The sequence below is a fragment of the Salmo trutta genome, chromosome 16 (genome assembly GCF_901001165.1).
Source record: "Salmo trutta chromosome 16, fSalTru1.1, whole genome shotgun sequence".
NCBI classification, from domain to species: Eukaryota; Metazoa; Chordata; class Actinopteri; order Salmoniformes; family Salmonidae; genus Salmo; species Salmo trutta.
The window spans coordinates 23,414,323-23,440,623 of NC_042972.1; the positions used below are offsets into that span (position 1 = coordinate 23,414,323).

The 26,301-nt window shown below is 43.9% G+C and overlaps 1 protein-coding gene across 1 annotated transcript in view; it reads right to left on the minus strand.

The window, feature by feature from the left end:
* The window catches only part of LOC115150332 (potassium voltage-gated channel subfamily B member 1-like), a 67,015-nt gene that overhangs the window by 7,806 nt on the left and 32,908 nt on the right, over positions 1 to 26,301 (minus strand). The gene's annotated exons all lie outside the window — the stretch shown is intronic.

Consider the following 26,301-nt stretch of genomic DNA (forward strand, 5'->3'; position numbering starts at 1 on the left):
ACAATGCTTAACTCGTTGATGCCTAATGGTAAAAACAAGCTCTAAAGTGCCCGAGAAAGACATGACTCCGATGCATATGGGGTTAGATTGGTTTGATAGATTGATTCCTCTCTGTGGCATTCTGAAGCTGAGCTGCAGCCTATAATATTCCAGGAGATTAAAAAAAAATGTACTTTGCTATTCTGTCCCTATCAATTGAGCATTTCTATTTCTGAAAAGAGAAGATGTTTGTTTAAACCCAGGCAGCTTTTAGGGAAACACTTCTGTTGTTGGGTTATGCAATGGACGAGTAGCCAGCAGTTGAAGCTTACATTTTTCTGCTCTGTCTGGGTGGAAAGGTCACTTTTGAAAGTGCCATGCTTAGATTCATAAGGATGTCTAACATGTAATTATTTGCAAACAGCGTTGCAAACAAGACACTCTGGTATGACATTAAGAAATATGGCAAGAATGCCTATTTTCCTGTCCATTATTCCCTGAAACTTCAAATTTTTTTGGGGGGGGGGTTCGTCTCGCCGAGGGCGGCAGAGCGTCCAGGGCCGGCCCTGCCTACAACTCATCAGTATATTAGGATACACTGCTACTCTATGGCCTACAACTCATCGGTATATTAGGATACACTGCTACTCTATGGCCTACAACTCATCAGTCTATTAGGATACACTGCTACTCTATGGCCTACAACTCATCCGTATATTAGGATATACTGCTACTCGTCAGTATATTAGGCTACTAGACAACAACTTAACTCACCCTGACAATTTGCCAATTTATCTGTAGTATTACCTGTATTACATGCAGTCTTATAAAATGACTAGTTTATAAATGAACAACCCGGCCATCTCTCTCTCTCTCTCTCTCTCTCTCTCTCTCTGTGTCATGCACGCACGCACGCACGCACGCACGCCCTCACACACACACACACACACACACACACACACACACACACACACACACACACACACACACACACACACACACACACACACACACACACACACACACACACAGATGTAGAGCTTGATGTTAAAAACTAGCGAGGAGATAAGAGCCAAAACAGTGCAATAGGAGTGGTTGTTAGGAAGTGACTGACAGCGAAGGCCTTGACAACGGTCTCATAATGATTTTTCCGGCTCAGTCTCCCAGGAGGAGAAATGATGACCAGCCAGGCCACCTTATCTACGACCAATCAGAGACAGAGCACACTGTTGCCATAGTGTCACGGCAGATGTGAATAATGACCCTATCTGTTTATCTTCATCTGTTTATCTTCTCCTCCTTCTCTCCATTCTCTCCTTCTTTCAGCTTGAAATCTGGTGTTTGGCTTAAATGCTCGCGGAGCAGAGAAGTGCAGCCAGGGCCTGGTGTGTGTGTGTGTGTGTGTGTGTGTGTATGCTGGGCAGGAAGGAACAGAAGGGGTGGTGGAAGGGCCGCAAGGAATGGAAATGTATTATCCTAATAAAACAGGCAGTGAGTCGCAGACTGTACGGTTCTGAACTGATTTCTCCGTCTTTACAAATAGACTACGGTGACAATATATTTCGCGAGTAAGTCAGGGGTCAATGACGACAAGCTACAGGGGTAGGGTACACGAAGAAATTGTTCGGGAAAGAGCTCAAGATGAAATTGTATTTTGGATTGGTATTTATTACTCTTCCTGGGGTCCAGCAAAATTAAGGCAGTTTATAAATTTGTAAAAACATTACAATACATTCACAACACACTGTGTGCCCTCAGACCCCTACTCTACCACTACCACATATCTACAGTACTAAAGCCATGTGTATGTATAGTGCGTATGTATGTGTATGTGTGTGTGTGTGTGTGTGTGTGTGTGTGTGTGTGTGTGTGTGTGTGTGTGTGTGTGTGTGTGTGTGTGTGTGTGTGTGTGTGTATGCATGTGTCTGTGCCAATGTTTGTGTTGCTTCACAGTCCCCACTGTTCCATAAGGTGTTTTTTTTAATCAGTTTTTTAAAAATCTGATTTTACTGCTTGTATCAGTTACTTGATGTGGAATAAAGTTCCATGTAGTCGTGGCTCTATGTAGTACTGTGTGCCTCCCATAGTCTGTTCTGGACTTGGGGACTGTGAAGAGACCTCTGGTGGCATGTCTTGTTGGGTATGCATGGGTGTCCGAGCTGTGTGCCAGTAGTTTAGACAGACAGCTCAGTGCATTCAACATGTCAATACCTCACATTAATACAAGTAGTGTTGAAGTCAATCTCTCCTCCACTTTGAGCCAGGAGAGATTGACATGCATATTATTAATATTAGCTATCTGTGTACATCCAAGGGCCAGCCGTGCTGCCCTGTTCTGAGCCAATTGCAATTTTCCTAAGTCCTTTTTTGTGGCACCTGACCACACGACTGAACAGTAGTCAAGGTACGACAAAACTAGGGCCTGTAGGACCTGCCTTGTTGATAGTGTTGTTAAAAAGGCAGAGCATCACTTTATTATAGACATACTTCTCTCCATCTTAGCTACTACTGCATCAATATGTTTTGACCAAGACAGTTTACAATCTAGGGTTACTCCAAGCAGTTTAGTCACCTCAACTTGCTCAATTTCCACATTATTTATTACAATATTTAGCTGAGGTTTAGGGTTTAGTGAGTGTTTTGTTCCAAATACAATGCTTTTAGTTTTAGAAATATTTAGGGTTAACTCATTCCTTGCCACCCACTCTGAAACTAACTGCAGCTTTTTGTTGAGTGTTGCAGTCATTTCAGTCACTGTAGTAGCTGACGTGTATAGTGTTGAGTCATCCGCATACATAGACACTCTGGCTTTACCCAAAGTCAGTGGCATGTCGTTAGTAAAAATTGAAAAAATCAAGGGGCCTAAACAGCTACCCTGGGGAATTCCTGATTCTAACTGGATTACATTTGAGAGGCTTCCATTAAAGAACACCCTCTGTGTTCTGTTAGACAAATAACTCTTTATCCATATTATAGCAAGGGGTGTAAAGCCATAACACATACGTTTTTCCAGCAGCAGACTATGATCGATAATGTCAAAAGCTGCACTGAAGTCTAACAAGACAGCCCCACAATCATTTTATCATCAATTTCTCTCAGCCAATCATCAGTCATTTGTGTAAGTGCTGTGCTTGTTGAGTGTCCTTCCCTATAAGTATGATGAAATTCTGTTGTCAATTTGTTTACTGTGAAATAGCATTGTATCTGGTCAAACACAATTTTTTCCAGAAGTTTACTAAGGGTTGGTAACAGGCTGATTGGTTGGCTATTTGAGCCAGTAAAGGGGGCTTACTATTCTTGAGTAGCTGAATGACTCAGCCCACTCCTGTACTCCCTGTTCACTCATGACTGCACGACCAGGCACGACCCCAACACCATCATTAAATTTGCCGTTGACACGACAGTGGTAGGCCTGATCACCGACAACAATGAGACAGGCTATAGGGAGGAGGTCAGAAACCATGTGGTGCCATGGCCATGTGGTGCCAGGACAACAACCTCACCCTCAACGTGATTAAGACAAAGGAGATGATTGTGGGCGACAGGAAAAAGAGGACCGAGCACGCCCCCATTCTCATCAACGGGGCTGCAGTGGAGCAGGTTGAGCGCTTCAAGTTCCTTGGTGTCCACATCACCAACAAACTAACATGGTCCAAGCACACCATGACAGTCGTGAAGTGGGCACGACAAAACCTATTCCCCCTCAGGAGACTGAAAAGATTTGGCATGGGTCCTCAGATACTCAAAAGGTTCTACAGCTGCACCCTCGAGAGCATCCTGACTGGTTGCATCACTGCTTGGTATGGCAACTGCTCGGCCTCCGACCGCAAGGCACTACAGAGGGTAGTGCGAACGGCCCAGTACATCACTGGGGCCAAGCTTCCTGCCATCCAAGACCTCTATACCAGGCGGTGTCAGAGGTAGGCCCTAAAAATTGTCAAAGCCTCCAGCCACCCTAGTCATAGACTGTTCTCTCTGCTACCGCATGGCAAGCGGTGCAGGAGCACCAAGTCTAGGTCCAAGAGGCTTCTAAACAGCTTCAACCCCCAAGCCATAAGACTACTGATCATCTAGTCAAATGGCTACCCAGACTATTTGCATTGCCCCCTCCCCTCTCCACACCACTGTCACTCTCTGTTGTCATCTATGCATAGTCACTTTAATAACTCTACCTACATGTACATACTACCTCAACTAACCGGTGCCCCCGGACATTGACTCTGTACCGGCACCCCCCTGTATATATTGTTATTTTTTACTGCTGCTCTTTAATTACTTGTTACTCATCTCTTATTCATGTTTTTTTTTAACTGCACTGTTGGTTAGGGGCTTGTAAGTAAGCATTTACATTTTAGTCATTTAGCAGACACTCTTATCCAGAGCGACTTACAGTAGTGAATGCATACATTTGCTCTCCATACTGGTCCCCCGTGGGAATCAAACCCACAACCCTGGCGTTGCAAACACCATGCTCTACCAACTGAGCCACACGGGACCACCGGGACCACCATTTCACTGTAATACCTGTTGTATTCGACGCATGTGACTAATACAATTTGATTTGATTTTAGCTTCCCTCCAGGCCTGAGGGCACACGCTCTCTAGTAGGCTTAAATTGAAGATGTGGCAAATAGGAGTGGCAATATCGTCTGCTATTAGCCTCAGTAATTTTCCATCCAGATTGTCAGACCCCGGTGGCTTGTCATTGATGACAGACAACAATACTTTTTTCACCTCTTCCACACTGACTTTATGGAATTCAAAAGTACAATTCTTGTCTTTCATCATTTGGTCCAATATACTTGGATGTGTAGTGTCAGCGTTTGTTGCTGGCATGTCATCCCTAAGTTTGCTTATTTTGCCAATGAAAAACTTGTTATAGTAGTTTGCAATATCAGTGGGCTTTGTGATGTATCAATGAACAATGAAGCCGAGTTGTCTTTTTTCCCCAAAGTTTCATTTAAGGTTCCCCAAAACTTTTTACTATCATTCTTTATATAATTCATATTTGTTTTATAGTGTAGTTTATTTGTATTTTTATTTCGTTTAGTCACATGATTTCATAATTTGCAGTACGTTTGCCACTCAGTTGGCTGCCAGACTTATTTGCCATACCTTTTGCCTCATCCCTCTCAACCAAACTCATTTTTCAATTCCTCATCAATCCAAGCAGATTTAACACTTTTTAAAGCCATTCTCTAAGTGGGTTTGTGCTTATTAGTAACTGGAATAATTATTTTCATAAATGTGTCTGGTTGCTCCTCATTACACACCACAGACCAGGAAATGTTCTTTACATCATCAACATATGAATCACTACAAAACTTCTAGGTTGAACTCTTATACACTATATTAGGCCCAGCCTTTGGAACTTTGGTTTTCCTAGATATGGCTATTATATTGTGATCACTACATACTATGGATTTGGATACTGCTTTTAAGCAAATATCTGCAGCATTAGTAAAGATGTGATCAATACATGTTGACGATTTAATTGATTGGGAAGCCACCAAGGACGAAGGTGCCGGAACCTCTGGATCCAGGGCGGCAAAGCTGTTTCTGGTCTGTGTCAGTTCCGGGCTCAACATCTCCATGAAGACCCCCGTTGCCAGAGGACGCCTTCTTTGACTTCCACGGCGAGTGACGTACCTCCATGGCTGGTTGGTTGGGTCGAGAACAGCTCCATTCTCCAGGGAAGGGGGAGACCCATTCGGGGATGAAACCCTGCCTAGCACCGGCCAGTCGGCTGTGGAGAGCTGACACGGCGGCGAAACTTCCACCAGACCAGAGCGGTGTCCGGCTACTGGGGTGGAAGAAAAATAAAAAGTAGGTGGGCATGGGTTCCCCAGTAGCTTATGTAGGTTTGCTACTTGCTTGCTAAGAGTAGCTACTTCGCTCCTGTAGTCCTCCGCAAGCAAGCAGTAGCTATATTGAAAGTCAACGCGGTCCACGAACCGCTTGCACATTTTATTCTGCGCTTGCAGATTTAGCATTTATAATTCTACATTTTGGCATTAGTTTTAGCGAAACTCTGTTGGAGCCAATTTTGTTACTGTAGGCCTAATAACTGCATTTAATTCAAGGGGGTTTGTACAGGTTTAGCATAAACAATGCGTGCGCATTGAATATATGGCGCAAGTTGTTGTTCGTTTGTATAACAGCACACACACTCAAATCAAATCAAATTTTATTGGTCAAATACACATGGTTAGTAGATGTTATTGCGAGTGTAGCGAAATGCTTTAGCCACAACAAAACCTAATATCTAACAAATTCCATAACAAAACCTAATACACACAATCTAGTAAAGGAATGGGATAAGAATATATAAATGTAAAATATATGGATGAGCAGTGACAGAGCGGCTAAGATGCAATTGATAGTATAGAATAGATGTTTAAGAACAAGTATACAGTATATACATATGAGATAAGTAACGCGAGACATGTAAACATTCTTAAAGTGCCATTATTAAAGTGACTAGTCTTCCATTTATTAAAGAGGCCAATGATATCAAGTCTGTAGTTAAGCAGCCGCCTCTCTGTGCTTGTAATGGCTGTTTAACAATCTGATGGCCTTGAGATAGAAGCTGTTTTTCAATCTCTCTGTCCCAGCTTTGATGCACCTGTACTGACCTTGCCTTCTGGATGGAAGCGGGGTGAACAGGCAGTGGCTCGTGTGGTTATTGTCCTTGATGACACCGCAGACCGTACCACCCTCTGGAAAGCCCTGTGGTTGTGGGCGGTGCAGTTGTCGTACCAGGCGTTGATACAGCCCGACAGGATGCTCTTGATTGTGCACCTGTAAAAGTTAGTGAGGGTTTTCGGTGACAAGCAAAATTCAACCTCCTGAGGTTGAAGAGGTACTGTTGCGTCTTCTTCACCACACTGTCTGTGTGTGTGGACCATTTCAGTTTGTCGGTGATAAGTACGTTGAGGAACATAAAACTTTCCACCTTCTCCACTGCTGTCCCGTCAATGTGCATTGGGGGGTGCTCCCTTTGCTATTTCCTGAAGTCCACGATCATCTCTTTTGTTTTGCTGACATTGAGTGAGAGGTTATTTTCCTGACACCACACTTCGAGGGCCCTCACCTCCTCCCTGTAGGCTGTCTCTTCGTTGTTGGTAATCAAGCCTACGACTGTTGTGTCGTCTGCAAACTGGATGATTGAGTTGGAGACGTGCATGGCCATGCAGTCGTGGGTGAACAGGGAGTACAGGAGGGGGCTGAGAATGCACCCTTGTGTGGCCCCAGTGTTGAGGATCAGCGGAGTGGAGATGTTGTTTCCTACCTTCACCACCTGGGGACGGCTCATCAGGAAGTCCAGGACCCAGTTGCACAAGGCTTGGTCAAGACCCAGGGACTCAAGCTTAATTATGAGTTTGGAGGGTACTATGGTGTTGAATGCTGAGCTGTAGTCAATGAACATCATTCTTACATAAGTATTCCTCTTGTCCAGACGGGATAGGGCAGTGTGCAGTGTGATGGCAATTGTATTGTCTGTGGACCTATTGGGGCGGTAAGCAAAGTGGAGTTGGTCTAGGGTAACAGGTAGGGTGGAGGTGACTAGTCTCTCACATGATGACAGAAGTGAGTGCTATGGGGCGATAGTCATTTACTTCAGTTACCTTGGCTTTCTTGGGAACAGGAACAATGGTGGCCATCTTGAAGCATGTGGGTACAGCAGACTGGGACAAGGATTGATTGAATATGTCTGGAAAACACACCAGCCAGCTGGTCTGCGCATGCTCTGAGGACGCGGCTAGGGATGCCGTCTGGGCCAGCAGCCTTGTGAGGGTTAACACGTTTAAATGTTTTACTCATATCGGCCATGGAGAAGGAGAGACCACAGTCTTTGATAGCGAGCCGCGTCGGTGGCACTGTACTGTCCTCAAAGCGCGCAAAGAAGTTGTTTAATTTGTCTGGGAGCAAGACGTCGATGTCCACGGCGGGGCTGGTTTTCTTTCTGTAATCCGTGATTGTCTGTAGACCCTGCCACATACGTCTCGTGTTTGAGCCGTTGAATTGCGACTCCACTTTGTCTCTATACTGACACTTTGCTTGTTTGATTGCCTTACGGAGGGAATAACTGCACTGTGTATTCGGTCATATTTCCAGTTGCCTTGCCATGATTATTTCCAGTTGCCTTGCCATGATTAAATACGGTGGTACGTGCTTTCAGTTTTGCGCGAACGCTGCCATCAATGCCATATTTCTGGTTAGAGAATATTTTAATAGTCCCAGTGGGTACAACATCTCCTAGTCAGCGTCAGCGTATACGTCAATGTTGTTCTCTGAGGTTACCCGGAACATATCCCAGTCCAGGTGATCGAAGTAATCTTGAATCGTGGAATCCGATTGGTCAGACCAGCATTGGATAGACCTAAGCATGGGCGCTTCCTGTTTTAGTTTTTGCCTGTAGGAAGGGAGCAACACGATGGAGTCATGGTCAGATTTACCAAAAGGAGGGTGGGGCAGGGCCTTATATGCATCGCAGAAGTTAGAGTAGCAATGGTCGAGCGTGTTACTCGCTCGTATACTGCAATCGATATGCTGATAGAATTTAGGTAGCCTTGTTCTCAAATTAGCTTTGTTAAAATCTCCAGCTACAAAAAATGCAGCCTCAGGATATATCGTTTCCAGATTGCATAAAGTCCAGTGAAGTTCCTTGATGGCAGTCTTGGTCTCCGCTTGCGGTGGGATATACGCCACTGTGACAATAACTGAGGAGAGTTCTCTTGGGAGATAATACGGTCTGCATTTAATTGTGAGGAATTCTAGGTCAGGTCAGAAACTCAAAAAACTCAAAAGGACTTGAGTTTCTGCATGTTGTTACAATTACACCATGAGTCGTTAATCATGAAACATACAGTTGAAGTCGGAAGTTAACATACACAAGGTTGGAGTCACTAAAACTCGTTTTTCAACCACTCCACAAATTTCCTGTTAACAAACTATAGTTTTGGCAAGTCGGTCAGGACATCTACTTTGTGCATGACTGTCCTGACCAGTAAAGGGGTTATTTGTAATTGTAGTATGATCAGGGCGTGGCAGGGGGTGTTTGTTTTGTGTGTTTTGGGGTTGTTTGGTTCTAGGGGATTTTTGTTCTAGTTTTCTATTTCTATGTTTCTTTTTCTATGTGTGGGCAGGTATGGCTTCCAATCAGAGGCAGGTGTCTTTCGTTGTTTCTGATTGGAAGCCATACTTAGGCAGCCTATTTTTCCTGTGTTTTGTGGGTGGTTGTTTTCGGTATAGCCTATGTGTCTTACGGAACTGTTTATTGTCGGTTTATTATTTTTGTTTTAAGTGTTCACTTTATTAAATATTAAAAGAAGATGAACACTTTACCCGCTGCATTTTGGTCCCCCTTCATTGACAGTTATGACAATGACACAAGTCATTTTTCCAACAATTGTTTACAGACAGATTATTTCACTTATAATTCACTGTATCACAATTCCAGTGGGTCAGAAGTTTACATACACTAAGCTGACTGTGCCTTTAAACAGCTTGGAAAATTCCAGAAAATGATGTCATGGCTCTAGAAGCTTCTGATAGGCTAATTGGCATCATTTGAGTCAGTTGGAGGTGTACCTGTGGATGTATTTCAAGGCCTACCTTCAAACTCAGTGCCTCTTTGCTTGAAATCATGGAAAAATCTAAAGAAAGCCAAAACCTCCACAAGTTTGGTTCTTCCTTGGGAGCAATTTCCAAACGCCTGAAGGTACCATGTTCATCTGTACAAACAATAGTACGCAAGTATAAACACCATGGGACTACGCAGCCGTCATACCGCTCAGGAAGTAGACGCTTTCTGTCTCCTTGAGATGAACGTACTTTGGTGCGAAAAGTGCAAATCAATCACAGAACAACAGCAAAGGACCTTATGAAGATGCCGGACGAAATAGGTACAAAAGTATCTATATCCACAGTAAACCGAGTCCTATATCGACATTAACCTGAAAGGCCGCTCACCAAGAAAGAAGCCACTGCTCCAAAACCGCCATAAAAAAGCCAGACTACGGTTTGGAACTGCACATGGGGACAAAGATCGTACTTTTTGGAGAAATGTCCTCTGGTCTGATGAAACAAAAATAGAACTGTTTGGCTATAATGACCATTGTTATGTTTGGAGGAAAAAGGGGAAAGCTTGCAAGCCGAAGAACACCATCCCAACCGTGAAGCACGGGGGTGGCAGCATCATGTTGTGGGGGTGTTTGATGCACGAGGGACTGGTGCACATCACAAAATAGATGGCATCATGAGGTTGGAAAATGATGTGAATATATTGAAGCAACATCTCAAGACATCAGTCAGGAAGTTAAAGCTTGGTTGCAAATGGGTCTTCCACATGGACAATGACCCCAAGCATACTTCCAAAGTTGTGGCAAAATGGCTTAAGGACAACAAAGTCAAGGTATTGGAGTGGCCATCACAAAGCCCTGACCTCAATCCTATAGAACATTTGTGGGCAGAACTGAAAAAGCGCGTGCGAGCAAGGAGGCCTACAAAACTGACTTAGTTACACCAGCTCTGTCAGGAGGAATGGGCCAAAATTCACCCAACTTATTGTGGGAAGCTTGTGGAAACGTTTGACCCAAGTTAAACAATTTAAAGGCAATGCTACCAAATACTAATTGAGTGTATGTAAACTTCTGACCCACTGGGAATGTGATGAAAGAAATAAAAGTTGAAATAAATCTTTCTCTCTACTATTATTCTGACATTTCACATTCTTAAAATAAAGTGTTGATCCTAACTGACCTAAGACAGGGAATTTTTACTAGGATTAAATGTCAGGAATTGTGAAAAACTGAGTTTAAATGTATTTGGCTAAGGTGTATGTAAACTTCCGACTTCAACTGTACACCCCTACCTTTCTTCGTACTGGAGAGAATTTTATTCCTGTCGGCGCGATGCACTGAAAATCCGGTTGGCTGTGATCATACAGATAGCGGAGCACAGAATACAGTAGAGAAGGCACAATTAGACCTTGCATATCCTGTAACAGTTCCATTTCACTTCACGGTGTTAATATAAATTATTGATTATAATTTATTGGTTTCTCGCAGTTATTTATCTCAGAAAACAGGCGTGGGTGTGGGTGGTACATCCCGGTAACCTGGTTCCCGCTATTAAACCCTTCTGTGTCTGTGGGTCTTTGGGAGCGTGCCTGTGTGTGTGTGTGTGTTTGTGTGTGTGTGTGCATGTGTGTGTGTGCGTGCGTGTGTGTCTGTGTGGGTTTTCTGTGTGTAAGTGTCTATGTGAGGGTCCCAAGGAGTGGGGCCCATGGGGAAGAGGTGCCTGTGTAGGACAGGAAAGGATAGAGCTAATAGGATTGGAAGGCTGCTGGAAAAAGGTTGCTAAGACAGGGAGTTTAATAATGGCACATTGCTGCCTCTGCTGCTGCTGCACTATGTTCCACTATAGGAGGAAAGCCTGTAGTGTGTTGTGTTCCTTCTGACACCTTCTGCCCTTGTTGCCATCTAATGGGAATTCCCTCTACACATGACACTACATTGAACAACATTGAACAATAACAATAACAATGGCCAAGAGGACATGTGCAGGTTGGTTGGTCTGTCAGACACTGTCCCTCATCTTATGGCATCTTCTCTCATCATCTGATCATCTCTCTCTGTCCCTTTTCTCAGTCTTCTCTCCATCTCTCTCTGTCCCTTTTTTCAGTCTTCTCTCTGTCTCTCTCTGTCCCTTTTCTCAGTCTTCTCAGTCTTCTCTCCGTCTCTCTGTCCCTTTTCTCTGTCCCTCTTCTGTCTTCTCTCTATTCTCTGTCCCTCTTCTGTGTTCTGTCTATTCTCTGTCCCTCTTCTGTCTTCTGTCTTCTCTCTATTCTCTGTCCGTCCGTCCGTCCGTCTGTCTTCTCTCTATTCTGTCCGTCCGTCCGTCTTCTCTCTATTCTCTGTCCGTCAGTCTGTCTGTCCGTCCGTCTTCTCTCTGTTCTCTGTCCGTCAGTATGGCTGTCCGTCTGTCTTCTCTCTATTCTCTGTCTGTCTGTCTGTCTGTCTGTCTGTCTGTCTGTCTGTCTGTCTGTCTGTCTGTCTGTCTGTCTGTCTGTCTGTCTGTCTGTCTGTCTGTCTGTCTGTCTGTCTGTCTGTCTGTCTGTCTCTCTTTTTCCTCTGTCTGTCTCTCTGTCTCTCTTTATTTTTGCTCTGTCTGTCTCTCTGTCTCTGTTTCTTTTTGCTCTGTCTGTCTGTCTGTCTGTCTCTCTCTGTCTGTCTTTCTCTGTCTGTCTCTCTCTCTCTCTCTCTCTCTCTCTCAATTCAATTCAATTTGCTTTATTGGCATGACCTAACAATGTACATATTGCCAAAGCTTAATCAAAATTGTCAACAGTCTCAACAATAACCAAGGGTCAAAATAACCATAAATTGAACAATAAGTAAGCATACAGTAGAGGTCATGTGCAGGTTGATTGGTCTGTCAGACACTGTCCCTCAACTTATGGCAGGCAGCAATGTAGTGCGCTGCCAACCCACAGCTCTCTGCGTCCTCCCCCAACAGGATGGGTAGCCTACTCTCATCAGAGAGGTTTTTGAAACATTGAATAAGGGTTTCAAATTTGGGGAAATGACAGTCTCTAATTGTTTTATATTTTTTACATTTTGTCAGGAAATGCAGCTCGGTCTCAGGTTCTGCTGTTGTGCAATGGTTGCACAGCCTTTCCTCTACAGGGAGCCAGGTTTTCCTGTGTCTACCCTTCTCAATGGCAAGGCTGTGCTCACTGAGCCTGTACTTTGTCAAGGTTTTTCTAAGGTTTCGATCAGTTGACCATGGTCAAAAAGTTTGCAATGGTGTACTGTCGATTTAGGGCCAGATAACACTGAATTTTGCTTTGTACTTGTGCTTCAATGACACATTCAATTAGTTTTAGCCAAATTTTAATAGGTATTTCAATTTGAATTTGTTTTTTAATGGCGTAGAATGCCCTGCGTGCTTTCACTCTCAGTTCATTCACTGCCTCATTAAGGTGTCCAGTTGAGCGTATTTTTAAACCTAAGTAATTGTAGTGTGTGCAGTACTCTATATACTTTGTACCAATTGAGAGCTTTGGTCTAATTCCCTGAGATCTCCATCTTCTCTGGAAAATCATTATTTTAGTCTTTTTGGGGTTTACTGCCAGGGCCCAGGTCTCTCTCTCTCTCTCTCTCTCTCTCTAAGTGAGGGCAGTAGGTTGTTAGTAATCCATCCCACTGTAAGTAAACAACTGCTTCAAGGGGCAACGCAAACACACATGCATGCACACATGCACACACACAAAAACACAGATTTCCACAGAGAGTTGTTGGTGGTACTACTGTTTGTGACAGCAGACAGTAAATAATAGGGCAGTCTGGTGATATACACTGACTCTGGACCCTGTGGCAACATGCATAATGAAACTGTCTGTCTGTCTAAAAATAGTGTCCATGTAGCCCCAGGTAATCTGTCTAATATGAGTAAGCGTGAGCCGAGCACACCAATGCAGGCTGTTGTTGTTTTATATATATTGGGCTGTCTGTGTGTCAATGGGCTATGTGTGTGTGTGTGTGTGTGTGTGTGTGTGTGTGTGTGTGTGTGTGTGTGTGTGTGTGTGTGTGTGTGTGTGTGTGTGTGTGTGAGAGAGAGAGAGAGAGAGAGAGAGTCCTCTCACCAACCAAGAATTCACAAAATGTGAAAACACCAAATTGAGACTCTGCATGCAGAATTCTGCAAAACTATCCTCAGTGTACAATGTAAAACACCAAATAATGTATGCAGAGCAGAAATAGGCCAATACCCACTAATGATCAAAATCCAGAAAAGAGCCATTAAATTCTACAACCACCTAAAAGGAAGCGATTCCCAAACCTTCCATAAACAAAGCGATGACCTACAGAGAGACGAACCTGGAGAAGAGTCCCCTAAGCAAGCTGGTCCTGGGGATCTGTTCACAAACACAAACAGACCCCACAAAGCTGCAGGACAGCAACACAATTAGAACCAACCAAAACATGAGAAACCAAAAATATAATTTGGCCCTAAACAGAGAGTGCAGAATACCTGACCACTGTGACTGACCCAAACTTAAGGAAAGCTTTGACTATGTATAGACTCGGTGAGCATAGCCTTGCTATTGAGAAAGGCCGCCGTAGGCAGACCTGACTCTCAAGAGAAGACAGGCTATGTGTTCTGTTTCATGTCCATTGTTCATTAAATGTTCACCCTGTACCTGCTTCTCGTCTACCAGTGTCAATCCTCACAGAATGCTGACACCACTATACTAAGCATCAGGGAGTTTTTTGGGTGGGTTTTTACGTCGGGTCCAGCTGCCGCCGCCGATGGTGGTGCCTCAGCTGGCTCGTCGGGCTTTCACGCCTTAGCTGGCTCGAGAGGTTTGCTTGCCCCGGTTGGGTTGGCAGGCTCCCATCCCATGTCCTGCCTCAGCCGGCTTGTCGGGCTACTACGCCTCAGCCGGCTCATCAGGCGCCCATCCCACATCATGCCTCAGCCGGTTCATCGGGCTGCCACACCTCAGCGGGATCATCAGGCTCCCACGCCGCTGCCGGCTCATTGGGCTTCTACGCCTCCAGCCGGCTTGTCCAGCAAACATGCCTCGGGTGGCGACCCTGGGGGAGGGGTACTGTCACGCCTGCTACCGCTATCCCAATCAAACTGTCCACTTAGGAAGCAACACTGATTGACAATACATTTCACATGCTGTTGTGCAAATGGAATAGACAACAGGTGGAAATTATAGGCAATTAGCAAGACACCCCCAATAAAGGAGTGGTTCGGCAGGTGGTGACCACAGACCACTTCTCAGTTCTTATGCTTCCTGGCTGATGTTTTGATCTTTCACTCTAGTGGTAGCTTGAGACGGAGTCTACAACCCACACAAGTGGCTCAGGTAGTGCAGCTCATCCAGGATGGCACATCAATGCGAGATGTGGCAAGAAGGTTTGCTGTGTCTGTCAGCGTAGTGTCCAGAGCATGGAGGCGCTACCAGGAGACAGGCCAGTACATCAGGAGACGTGGAGGAGGCCGTAGTAGGGCAACAACCCAGCAGCAGGACCGCTACCTCCGCCTTTGTGCAAGGAGGAGCAGGAGGAGCACTGCCAGAGCCCTGCAAAATGACCTCCAGCAGGCCACAAATGTGCATGTGTCTCCTCAAACGGTCAGAAACAGACTCCATGAGGGTGGAATGAGGGCCTGACGTCCACAGGTGGGGGTTGTGCTTACAGCCCAACACCGTGCAGGACGTTTGGCATTTGCCAGAGAACACCAAGATTGGCAAATTCGCAACTGGCGCCCTGTGCTCTTCACAGATGAAGCAGGTTCACACTGAGCACATGTGACAGACGTGACAGAGTCTGGAGATGCCGTGGAGAACGTTCTGCTGCCTGCAACATCCTCCAGCATGACCGGTTTGGCGGTGGGTCAGTCATGGTGTGGGGTGGCATTTCTTTGGGGTGCCGCACAGCCCTCCATGTGCTCGCCAGAGGTAGCCTGACTGCCATTAGGTACCGAGATGAGATCCTCAGACCCCTTGTGAGACCATATGCTGGTGCGGTTGGCCCTGGGTTCCTCCTAATGCAAGACAATGCTAGACCTCATGTGGCTGGAGTGTGTCAGCAGTTCCTGCAAGAGGAAGGCATTGATGCTATGGACTGGCCCGCCCGTTCCCCAGACCTGAATCCAATTGAGCACATCTGGGACATCATGTCTCGCTCCATCCACCAATGCCACGTTGCACCACAGACTGTCCAGGAGTTGGCGGATGCTTTAGTCCAGGTCTGGGAGGAAATCCCTCAGGAGACCATCCGCCACCTCATCAGGAGCATGCCCAGGCATTGTAGGGAGGTCATACAGGCACGTGGAGGCCACACACACTACTGAGCCTTATTTTGACTTGTTTTAAGGATATTACATCAAAGTTGGATCAGCCTGTAGTGTGGTTTTCCACTTTAATTTTGAGTGTGACTCCAAATCCAGACCTCCATGGGTTGATAAATTGGATTTCCATTGATTATTTTTGTGTGATTTTGTTGTCAGCACATTCAACTATGTAAAGAAAAAAGTATTTAATAAGATTATTTCATTCAGATCTAGGATGTGTTATTTTAGTGTTCCCTTTCTTTTTTTGAGCAGTATATTTCCCCTCTCCAAATGCTGTTCCAGCATCAATCCTCACACAACCCATATTTGTGTTTATTTATTTTCCCTTTTGTACTTTAACTATTTGCACATAATATGACATTTGAAATGTGTGTAATGTAATGTTTACTGGTATTTTTTAAATATATTTATTATTTCACTTTTGTTTATTATCTACAGTGCATTATGAAGGTTTTCCACATTCCGTTACTTAACAGCCTTAAATTGCTTTTTTTCCCTCATCAATCTACACACAATACCCCATAATGACACAGCAAAAACAAGTTTTAAGAATTTGTTGTTAATTTATTAAAAATAAAAACCTGAAATATGACATTTACATAAGTTTTCAGACCTTTACTCAGTACTTTGTTGAAGCACCTTTGGCAGTGATTACAGCCTTGAGTCTTCTCGGGCATTACGCTATAAGCTTGGCACACCTGTTTTGGGGAGTTTCTCCCATTCTTCTCCGCAGATCCTCTCAAGCTCTGTCAAGTTGGATGGGGAGTGTTGCAGCACAACTATTTTAAGGTCTCCCCAGAGATGTTCAATCAGGTTCAAGTCCGGGCTCTGGCTGGGCCACTCAAGGACATTCAGAGACTTGTCCCGAAGCCACTCCTGCGTTCTCTTGGCTGTGTGCTTAGGGTTGTTGTCCTGTTGGAAGGTGAACCTTCGTCCTAGTCTGAGCTATTTAGTGCTCTAGAGCAGGTTTTCATCAAGGATCTCTCTGTACATTCCTCAGTTCATCTTTGCCTCGATCCTGACTAGTCTCCCAGTCCCTGCCACTGACAAACATCCCCACAGCATGATGTTGCCACCACCATGCTTCACCGAAGGGATGGTGCCAGGTTTCCTCCAGACGTGACGTTTGGCATTCAGGCCAAAGAGTTCAATCTTGGTTTCATCAGACCAGAGAATCTTGTTTCTCATGGTCTGAGAGTCCTTAGGTGCCTTTTAGAAAACTCAAAACGGGCCGTCATGTGCCTTTAACTGAGGAGTGGCTTCCATCTGGCCACTCTACCATAAAGACCTGATTGGTGGAGTGCTGCAGAGATGGTTGTCCTTCTGGAAGATTCTCCCATCTCCACAGAGGAACTCTAGAGCTCTGTCAGAGTGACCATTGGGTTCTTGGTCACCTCCCTGACTAAGAAGGCCTCCTTTTTAATTTATTTAACCATTATTTAACTAGGCAAGTCAGTTATGAACAAATTCTTATTTACAATGACGGCCTACCCGGACGACGCTGGTCCAAATGTGCGCCGCCCTATGAGACTTGCAATCACGGCTGGATGTGATGCAACCTGGATTGCTCAGTTTGGCCGAACTTCCAGCTCTAGAAAGAATCTTGGTGCTTCCAAACCTCCTCCATTTAAGAATGATGGAGGCCACTGTGTTCTTGGGGACCTTCAATGCTGTAGACATTTTTTGGTACCCTTCCCCAGATCTGTGCCTCGACACAATCCTGTCTCGGAGCTCTACGGACAATCCCTCGACCTCATGACTTGGTTTTTGCTCTGACATGCACTGATATAGAGAGTGCACCTGTCCAAATAGTGTCCAATCAATTGAATTTACCACAGGTGGACTGCAATCAAGTTGTAGAAACATCTCCAGGAGGATCAATGGAAACAGGATGCAGCTGAGCTTAATTTCAAGTCTCATAGCAAAGGTTCTGAATAATTATGTAAATAAGGTATTTCTGTTCTATATTTTTTATACATTTGCAATTATTTCCACAAACCTGTTTTCGCTTTGTTATTATGGGGTATTGTGGTATTGTGTGTAGATTGCTGATGATTTGTATTTATTTAATACATTTTAGAATAAGGCTGTAATGTAACAAAATGTGATAATATATTAAAGCCCTTCAATTGAAATTGAATTGAGAGAGAGAGAGAGAGAGAGAGAGAGAGAGAGATAGAGAGAGAGAGATACAGACAGACAGACAGACAGACAGACAGACAGACAGACAGACAGACAGACAGACAGACAGACAGACAGACAGACAGACAGACAGACAGACAGACAGACAGACAGACAGACAGAGTGAGACACAGACAGAGAGCGAGAGAGTGCGAGACAGAGAGAGACAGACAGAGATAGAGAGAGAGATGGAGACACACAGATAGAGAGAGAGACACACACAGACAGACAGACAGACAGAGAGAGTCACAGAGAGAGAGAGAGAGAGAGAGAGAGAGAGAGAGAGAGAGAGAGAGAGAGAGAGAGAGTGCCAGAGGGGGTGATGTGGCTGGTTGGGACACATAGATTAACAGCACCTGCCACTCAGAAACTACACACACCCGGAACCTTCTTTCGTCTACTGGCACGTTTCCACCACACCAGGCACACCACAGCTCTCTCACAGTACTGCAGACAGCGCCTAGACATTGTGTTAGACAAGGTCGTCCTAACCTGCACCAAGCTATTTCCGAAGATTCCCCAGACATTGTTGGTGGGCGTACCAGTCCAGATAAGCAGACAACACAACACTAAACAGCTCTAAAGGAATAGGCAGTCTGCCAACATAGCCACTGATAGCCACTGTAATATTGTACTGGTGTACTGAAGTAATGTAATATACTATGTTTTATTGTGTCATTGAGAAGATGTGCACTGGAGTGATGTTTCCTTGAAACAATGACGACATAAATCAAAGGAAATTTAATAACATTGAAGATCATGTTAATTCCTGACAAAGGCATTATTCATGAAATCATGACGATCTTCTACGATGATACAATTCACAGGGGTGCGTCCATAATGGCACCCTATTCCCGTCATAGTGTACTGCTTTTGACCAGAGCTCTATGTGTCCTAGTCAAAAGTAGTGCACTACATAGGAAACAGGGTGCCATTAGGAAGGCAGAGTTTTGATCTACAGAATCCTCTATGAAAGGCTTCACAGTATAATGGTTGTACAATGTATTATTACAGGACGTGTGCCACTTAAAGTTGCAGTCTTGAATCTTAAGCACTTAAAAATGTGTAACATATTGTACGAATTGGACAAAAAATATATATTATTATTAGTTTATTACTTTTTCAATTCGTAACATACTGCATCATACAAAATAGATGATGTAGTACACAATTGTGCACAATTTCTGGGTACCTGTTTTGGCTCATGAGCACTACTTTCAAAATCACTGGCTCAAATTATACAAAACCATTGGAGCATCAATTTAATACAACCACTTCAATATGCTTCTGCATTATAAGGAAAAATATAGCCTAATTAGCACCCAAACCTTTTCAAAATGAGCTCATTTATTCCTGTTCACTGCTTGAATTGGCAATAACAGTCTCTTTTTCTCTCCTACAGACGGTATACTATCCTCTCTGTCTATCTCCTACAGACTGTATACCATCCTCTCTGTTTCTCTCCTACAGACTGTATACCATCCTCTCTGTTTATCTCCTACAGACTGTATACTATCCTCTCAGGAGATACCCTACTTAGAGCTGAGTCCTTGTAACTATGAATCCTTTGCTCCACTGTGTGTGAGTAGGCTACAGCTCTGATCAGGGCAGGGGTCTTACGCAGCGAAGTGCACATCCTGGAAAGTGTTTTGTCATCCCAGAGGGCAGGGCAACAAGAAGGAACTCGGAGACCTCGAAGCTGGCATCCATCTCATTACCAGGCCCAACTGAGTGCTGTGTGTGTTTGCATGTGTGTGTGTGTGTGTGTGTGTGTGTGTGTGTGTGTGTGTGTGTGTGGTGTGTGTGTGTGTGTGTGTGTGTGTGTGGTGTGTGTGTGTGTGGTGTGTGTGTGTGTGTGTGTGTGTGTGTGTGTGTGTGTGTGTGTGTGTGTGGTGTGTGTGTGTGTGTGTGTGTGTGTGTGTGTGTGTGTGTGTGGTGTGCTCTAACCAGACTGTTCCTGAGAATTCCTCCTCCACCATCCTCATTGAACTCAGTACCTGGTCGGCCCTCAGGAAGCCATGACACTCCACAGGGATATTGCTCATATTGTGTCCATCTCTCTCCATCTCGCTCACTCTCTCCCTCACTTTCACTATCTCACTTACTCACTCTCTCTCCCTCACTTTCACTATCTCACTTACTCACTCTCTCTCCCTTACTTTCACTATCTCACTTACTCACTCTCTCTCCCTTACTTTCACTATCTCACTCTCTCTCCCTTACTTTCACTATCTCACTTACTCACTCTCTCTCCCTTACTTTCACTATCTCACTCTCTCTCCCTTACTTTCACTATCTCACTTACTCACTCTCTCTCCATTACTTTCACTATCTCACTCTCTCTCCATTACTTTCACTTACTCACTCTCTCTCCCTCACTTTCACTATCTCACTTACTCACTCTCTCTCCCTCACTTTCACTATCTCACTTACTCTCTCTCTCTCCCTTATTTTCACTATCTCACTTACTCACTCTCTCTCCATTACTTTCACAATCTCACTTACTCACTCTCTCTCCATTACTTTCACTATCTCACTCTCTCTCCATTACTTTCACTTACTCACTCTCTCTCCATTACTTTCACTTACTCACTCTCTCTCCCTTATTTTCACTTACTCACTCTCTCTCCCTTACTTTCACTATCTCACTTACTCACTCTCTCTCCCTTACTTTCACTATCTCACTTACTCACTCTCTCTCCCTTATTTTCACTATCTCACTCTCTCTCCCTTACTTTCACTATCTCACTTACTCACTCTCTCTCCCTTATTTTCACTATCTCACTTACTCTCTCTCTCCCTTATTTTCACTATCTCACTCTCTCTCCCTTACTTTCACTATCTCACTCTCTCTCCCTTACTTTCACTATCTCACTTACTCTCTCTCTCCCTTACTTTCACTATCTCACTCTCTCTCCCTTACTTTCACTATCTCACTTACTCTCTCTCTCCCTTACTTTCACTATCTCACTTACTCACTCTCTCTCCCTTACTTTCACTATCTCACTTACTCTCTCTCTCCCTTACTTTCACTATCTCACTCTCTCTCCCTTACTTTCACTATCTCACTTACTCTCTCTCTCCCTTATTTTCACTATCTCACTTACTCACTCTCTCTCCCTCACTTTCACTATCTCACTTACTTACTCTCTCTCCCTCACTTTCACTATCTCACTTACTCTCTCTCTCCCTTATTTTCACTATCTCACTCTCTCTCCCTCACTTTCACTATCTCACTTACTTACTCTCTCTCCCTCACTTTCACTATCTCACTTACTCACTCTCTCTCCCTCACTTTCACTATCTCACTTACTTACTCTCTCTCCCTCACTTTCACTATCTCACTTACTCACTCTCTCTCCCTCACTTTCACTATCTCACTTACTCACTCTCTCTCCCTTACTTTCACTATCTCACTTACTCACTCTCTCTCCCTTATTTTCACTATCTCACTCTCTCTCCCTCACTTTCACTATCTCACTTACTTACTCTCTCTCCCTTACTTTCACTATCTCACTTACTCTCTCTCTCCCTTATTTTCACTATCTCACTCTCTCTCCCTCACTTTCACTATCTCACTTACTCACTCTCTCTCCCTCACTTTCACTATCTCACTTACTCACTCTCTCTCCATTACTTTCACTATCTCACTTACTCTCTCTCTCTCCCTCACTTTCACTATCTCACTTACTCACTCTCTCTCCCTCACTTTCACTATCTCACTTACTCACTCTCTCTCCCTTACTTTCACTATCTCACTTACTCACTCTCTCTCCCTTACTTTCACTATCTCACTTACTCACTCTCTCTCCCTCACTTTCACTATCTCACTCTCTCTCCCTTACTTTCACTATCTCACTTACTCACTCTCTCTCCCTCACTTTCACTATCTCACTTACTCACTCTCTCTCCCTTACTTTCACTATCTCACTTACTCACTCTCTCTCCCTCACTTTCACTATCTCACTCTCTCTCCCTTACTTTCACTATCTCACTTACTCACTCTCTCTCCCTTACTTTCACTATCTCACTTACTCTCTCTCTCTCCCTCACTTTCACTATCTCACTTACTTACTCACTCTCTCTCCCTTACTTTCACTATCTCACTTACTCACTCTCTCTCCCTCACTTTCACTATCTCACTTACTCTCTCTCTCTCCCTTACTTTCACTATCTCACTTACTTACTCACTCTCTCTCCCTTACTTTCACTATCTCACAGTACCCAGGTCCAGAACAAATTCAAGGAAACGTACAGTATTATACAGAGCCAGGAGTGCATGGAACTCTCTTCCATCTTATATAGCTCAAGTGAACAGCAAACTTGGTTTCAAAAAACAAATAAAGCAACACCTCTCCACCATGTGACCTACTTGTTATGTGCATGTACTGACATGTATGTGGAACTGATAGATGTACACACACTACATGTTCATGTTTTTAGATGTGTGTCAATTGTAAAGTATTTTGTCTGTAATGTCTTTTTCGCTATGTGTCGGATCCCAGTAAGACTAGCTGTCACCGTTGGCGTCGGCTAATGGGGATCCTAATAAATCAAACACGAAAATCTCTCTCTTCTCTCTTTCCCTCAATCTTTCTCCCTCCTCTTTTCCACCATCTCTCTCTGCCACCCTCTCCTTCTCCCTCTCTGATAGAGGTCGACCGATTAATCGGAATGGCCGATTAATTAGAGCCGATTTCAAGTTTTCATAACAATCGGTAATCGGTATTTTTGGACACCAATTTGCCGATTAAAAAAAAAAAATCTTAAATTTTTGTATTTTTAAATAAATACTTTTTTACAGCTTTTTTTAACTAGGCAAGTCAGTTAAGAACACATTCTTATTTTCAATGACGGCCCAGGAACGGTGGGTTAACTGCCCTGTTCAGGGGCAGAACGACAGATTTTTACCTTGTCAGCTCAGGGATTCAATCTTGCAACCTTACGGTTAACTAGTCCAACGCTCTAACCACCTGCTTTACATTGTACTCCACGAGGAGCCTGCCTGTTACGCGAATGCAGTAAGAAGCCAAGGTAAGTTGCTAGCTAGCATTAAACTTATCTTATAAAAAACAATCAATCAATCAATCAAAATCACTAGTTAACTACACATGGTTGATGATATTACTAGTTTATCTAGCCTGTCCTGCGTTGCATATAATCGATGCAGTGCGCATTCGCGAAAAAGGACTGTCATTGCTCCAACAAGTACCTAACCATAAACATCAATGTCTTTCTTAAAATCAATACACAAGTATATATTTTTAAACCTGCATATTTAGCTAAAAGAAATCCAGATTAGCAGGCAATATTAACCAGGTGAAATTGTGTCACTTCTCTTGTTTTCATTGCATGCAGAGTCAGGGTATATGCAACAGTTTGGGCCGCCTGGCTTGTTGCGAACTAATTTGCCAGAATTTTACGTAATTATGTGTCACGTCCTGACCATATACTTAGGTATTTTTTGTATTATATTTGGTCAGAACGTGGCAGAGTTATGTTTGGTTATGGTATAGTGGGGTTGTGAGTGTTGGGTTAGGTTCTAGGTTAGGTTTTCTATGTGTAGGTGTATGTCTATGTTTGGTTAATTGGGGTTGGGACTCTCAGTTGAAGGCAGGTGTTGTCTATCTGCCTTTGATTGAGAGTCCCATATAGTGGGGTGTGTTTGTGTTTGGTATTTGTGGGTAATTGTATTTTGCACTGTGTTTCGTTTCACCTGTGAAACTGTCACCTTTCTCCTTTGCGTATTTATTTTGTTTTGTCGTTCCTATCTAAAATAAATATGATGTGGAACAGTCAACCTGCTGCGTATTGGTCATCGAGTGATTTCGATATATCGTCCGATGAGGGAGAATACGAGGATCGTGACATTATGACATAACATTGAAGGTTATGCAATGTAACAGGAATATTTAGACTTAGGGATGCCACCCGTTAGATAAAATACGGAACGGTTCCGTATTTCACTGAAAGAAAAAACATTTTGTTTTCGAGATGATAGTTTCCGGATTTGACCATATTAATGACCTAAGGCTCGTATTTCTGTGTGTTTATTATATTATAATTAAGTCTATGATTTGATAGAGCAGTCTGACTGAGCGGTGGTAGGCACCAGCAGGGTCGTAAGCATTCATTCAAACAGCACTTTCGTGCGTTTTGCCAGCAGCTCTTCGCAATGCTTCAAGCATTGTGCTGTTTATGACTTCAAGCCTATCAACTTCCAAGATTAGGCTGGTTTAACCGATGTGAAATGGCTAGGTAGTTAGCGGGTGCGTGCTAATAGAGTTTCAAACGTCACTCGCTCTGAGACTTGGAGTAGTTGTTCCCCTTGCTCTGCATGGGTAACGCTGCTTCGAGGGTGGCTGTTGTCGATGTGTTCCTGGTTCAAGCCCAGGTATGAGCGAGGAGAGGGACGGAAGCTATACTGTTACACTGGCAATACTAAAGTGCCTATAAGAACATCCAATAGTCAAAGGTATATGAAATACAAATTGTATAGAGAGAAATAGTCCTATAATTCCTATAATAACTACAACCTAAAACTTCTTACCTGGGAATATTGAAGACTCATGTTAAAAGGAACCACCAGCTTCCATATGTTCTCATGTTCTGAGCAGGGCACTTAAACATTAGCTTTCTTACATGGCACATATTGCACTTTTACTTTCTTCTCCAACACTTTGTTTTTGCATTATTTAAACCAAATTGGACAAGTTTCATTATTTATTTGAGGCTAAATTGATTTTATTGATGTATTATATTACCTTAAAGTAAGTGTTCATTCAGTATTCTTGTAATTGTCATTATTACAAATAAAAAATAAAACAATTTGCCGATTCATCGGCACCGGGTTTTTTGGCCCTCCAATAATCGGCATCGGCAAAAAAATAAAATAATCATAATCGGCCGACCTCTACTCTCTGACACACCCAGCACAGTATCAGTCAGTCAGTCAGTATGTCACTAATAAGTGTGCTCAACTGGACAGAAAGACACTGCCTGAACCAATCCCATCCCACCTCATCTCCTTTCTCCTCAATAATTCATGCCTGGCGAAATGAGGAGATTCCAGACTCAGCAGAGGTCTATATTCATATCATTCACGGACTGCATGCCTGTCACACACACGCACACACGCACGCACGCACGCACGCACGCACACACACACGGCAGGCCCATGCCCAGGGCAGTCCTATAAATAGAAGCATCAGGCAGAGGGTCTCTCTCTCTCTCTCATTCTCTCTCAAAATGTAGCCTACAAAAAAGAGTAAAAGAGGCCGACTAAAGGGTAGAACAAAATACAAGATACAAAGGTTGACATCTAAAGGTATTTTTCCACCAGACAGCCCTGCCTGGTCTGGTTGACCCCTGACCTCCAGTTTTACTCACCCTGAGGCAGGGACAGCCATGTCTGCCACAGGTACTGCATGCCACGCTCTCAGACGCTGGGATACCATGACAACCCCCTTGATGCTCGACAGGAGGTAGCTATGTGGAGCTATTTGTGAAAAGCAAGTTTGACAGTCTCTCTCTCTCTCTCTTTCTTTCACACACACACACACGAACATGCACGTGCAAGCATACTCTCTCTTTCTCTAGCTGTGCTAGTTCACTTTGTGCTCACAGTTTCAAGCCATCATCTCTCTCCTCTCTAATTCCATTTCTCTGCTTTCTCTCTGCTCTGTCTTTCTTTGAACTGTCTCTTTCCCCCTCTCATTATGTCCTCCTTTCTCTTCTCTTCCCTTTCTTTTCTTTTATCAGCTGAAATAAACTACAGATATAGTATTGTTAGTTGTATTGTTTAGAAACCTTAGAAGGTTCTAAAGGCAGTCAAGCTGCGCTGGTCTATGGCTGCATGTCCAACCCAAACAGCTGAATTGACCGTGATAGTGATATGTAACACTGGCTTTAGCTAGAGGAACTATCCATCTCTGTTCTTCACCAGACAACAACCCTTCTGAGAGCTCACTGTACAGAAAACTGCCTGCAGCACGACTCAACGTTTTTGCAAACTCCTCTGTGTTTGAACGTCTCACTGTAAAATCCTAGCATATGCATGGGGATATGATGATTCATTGCAAATGGCATAACATTTTGATTTGTCATCCAGGTTTGCTAGAAGGCATGTGATTGGTGACATCAGAGTGATACTGTGTAGCACTGTTGAGCGGAAGATAATGTGACGTAATACAGCCTGCTGATTGTGAATGTAGCAGTTCAGACATATCTCTCTCCTTCCTCTCTCTCTCTCTCTCTCTCTCTCTC